Here is a 3,278-nt window from a genome sequence, read left to right as displayed (position 1 = left end):
ATTCTACTGCGCTATCTCCCTGGCCCAGAAATTAAATTCTTGATGTATAATCACTTACACTCAGGTAACTGAGGCAGAAGGATTGCTGTGAGTTCAAGACCAGCCTGGAGTGCACAATGAAACCATGTCTCAAAAAGAGACTAACCAAATAAATATATAAATTGTTGGTGGAAGCCACTGCACATTGTGTTTTCTGTTTATTTTTTCTTGAGAAGTCATTTGTTAATCATATACATAATAATCTATATAATCATTCTTCACACATCTACTTATTTTTATCTTGTTTTTTAATTTTTTTTTAAATCTCTCAACATATTTTTTATTTTTTTATTTTTTTTTTTAGGGAATGGTCTGCAGGGTGTTTAGGGTTTCACTACTAGATTGGACTCGTAGTGATCTACCTGTTTACAGTCTCCCAAGAGCTGAGATTACAGGTGCATGCCACCATGCCCAGTCTCAACTGCTGTCTCAGCATCCCTGTGGTGGGGCCAGCATGGCAGACCAGGAGATTGAACCCCTGGCCCCTAGTTGAAAGGGATTTTTTTAATTTTTTTTTTATTGCTGGCTGGCTTAGGCTGCCTTAAGTGCAGGTCTGGTAAGGCAGGTGCAACTGCAATTCAAATCTCAGTGTCCTGCGCCTGACTGTGTTTCCATGAATAGGCACTTAAACAACTGAGTTAATCAGCAAGACCCCTTATCTCTCAACATCTTAGTGATGATATGCCAAACCTACGTGTTATGATTTGGGTCTGAATGTCCGTCAAAAACTTCATATGGCCATGGGGGTGGTGGGGCAGGCTTTGTGAAGACAGCACGTTAAGCCTGGGCCTCTTGTTGGCATGTTCTCCCCTGAGGACACAGAGTTACAGTGTTTCCAGCTCCTCTCAGCAGGGTCCTTGGTCCTCACTTTGTGTACAACCTCAGCCTGTGCAAGGGGAGGGCAGGGAGACATTGTGAGTGCTAGATACCTACCCCGGGGCAGGCAGCTTGTGTACGGTAAAAGGGAGGAGAAGAGGCCTGCTTCCCCTTTTTTATTCTGTTGCTCCTGCTGTCTCCCACCACGAGCTGTAGACCTTCTTCGACACCACCCTGTCTTGGGTCTGCTGCAAGTGGGCTTAAACTTCCACCAACTGTGGGCTTCATTAACTTTTCCCTGTTTAATTTGGCCTTCGGGTATTTTGTGTCAGCAAAGAGAAAGAGAGGTAACCAAGATAGCATGGATCTCTTTATATTTGTCAACTTATACTTATTGCATCTCTAGATAATATTTTTTAGCAATTTTGGGAAAAATTAAGCATTTTTAAAATGTTTTTATGCCCTATACTCTTCAGTTTCTATTGCTCTTATCAGCAACAATATTTACTGAGCTACACTGAAGATTTGTAGGATATTGTACTTTAATTTTGGTTGTTCTTCTTTCTGGCTTTCAGTTGAACAGTAAACATTTTAAGTTGCTGTGTTCACTAATATTTGTTCTGATAACTTAAGTACTGTAGTGAAACCCTTTTATTTTCCTGGTTTTTTGTTGATGTGAATCATTCAACTCCAGCACTCAAACATGGCCGTTCCTAGAATTTTCATCTATCTATGGATACTCCTGATTTTGTGTCTGTGACAGCTTGTTTTCCCTGAACTTTTTATGCCTGAACATTTTTGCAAAAGTTCTTAAAACTTTTGATCAGCTAAGTCCAGGTGCAGCCTTCCACACAGGCCATGTACATAGCCTGCTTTTTCTCCAACATAGATAATTCTTGTTTCTTTAGGTATCTATTCATATATTATTGAGAACTGGGAATTTTGAATAATATTTTTCAGCAACTCTGAATGCCAATCCAACCCAAATATTGTTTTATTTTATTTTAAATAAAACAATAAAATTATTATTTTCTTTTACTTATTATTTTATTTTATTGGTTCTTTAGTGACTCCAGAAGACCAAATTTTGTAAAATGCATTTGCGTTCCAGCATATGCCACAGCTACTACAGCCCTGGGTCTGCAAGTGTCATCTCTAACCATCAGCGATGACTATGATTTTAGTCTTGTTCTCATTAATTTCATCTTTCCTCAAAGTCCTTAGTGAGCTTATTCCTGGTGTACTTCTACAGCTTTACGCTCAGCTGATAATTTCTCCTAATAGCTAGCAGATGATCTATTGTTTCTGACTACACCATGGAACATAAATTGTTCTATATTTGGATCCAGAAAAATATGTTCTCTGTTGAACACTTTTGTCGATTTTTGAAGCCGGCCCCACAGATTTATCTTTCAGTGTTTCTCTTTTTTTAAAATTCTAATGTTCTACCGGATCACTTTCTCATTTGGATCGTAGAGCAGGTGGAACACTGCCGACTCCCCTAGCAATGACCTTCCCATTCTTGGTGGCATACAAAGGCAGTATCCTCACGTGGCCTGGAAAGAACCACTCTCTCACAGCACAGCCTGTGAGGTTTGAACAACGGCCTGCGCTTGCTCTGTGACATCTCTGCTGTCTAACAAGGGCGCTGACTAGTGATGCATGGTGATCTTCGCTGGCCCTTCTGGGTTGCCCCTTCACGGAGGCGTCTCAGCCTCATAACCAACCAGTGCAAATGGCTCTCGGGACCCAGTGTCCTCTGTATTCCCTGTGTGAGGTCAAACTTACATCTTCTGAGTGGCTGCAGGCTGAAAATGGAACCACAATTCTATTGGCCACAGACAGAGCTTCTACAGCTCAGAGTTGAGGATAATAGATGTTGACAAGTGCGGATTTATAGCCTATCACTGAGTAGCCTAGGAGTTGTTTTGGTTATGAGTGCACAGTATAGAGAAACAGTCACAGTGAGCTGAAAAGGGTGAAAGATATTCACATGAATCCTGGATCAAATTCCACAGCCTTTTACTCTTCTACTGAGATCATTTAAAGATCTTGACTATAAGTTTCTCCATCTGCCATTTGCCTTGACTGTAGACTATCTCAACGTGTTTTTATAGTATTTTACATTTAAAAGCTTGTCTGAAGGAAGACAATGTTCATGATGCTCCTTTCCCACCATTCAGGAGTCACTTTCATCAACTCTTGAAATTTCTAAAATGTGCTGTCCATCTTCATTTACATTACGTTATAAATGGGAAAATAACTGTATAGCTCTTTTAGTAGAAAAGCTTTCATCAGTTAAGAGTTTGAAATGTAAACACATCACATAAAAGAAGAATATACTAATCAGAAGGGGTGATGCCTATCATTATATGTTCAATGTTGAGTTTCAAAGTCAATAAGTCAATGTCAAAGGTTATATA

This window comes from Octodon degus, unplaced genomic scaffold, assembly GCF_000260255.1.
Source record: "Octodon degus isolate 3935 unplaced genomic scaffold, OctDeg1.0 scaffold00025, whole genome shotgun sequence".
NCBI lineage: Eukaryota > Metazoa > Chordata > Mammalia > Rodentia > Octodontidae > Octodon > Octodon degus.
The sequence above is the reverse complement of the archived record's forward strand: the minus strand, read 5'-3'. Positions refer to the sequence as shown.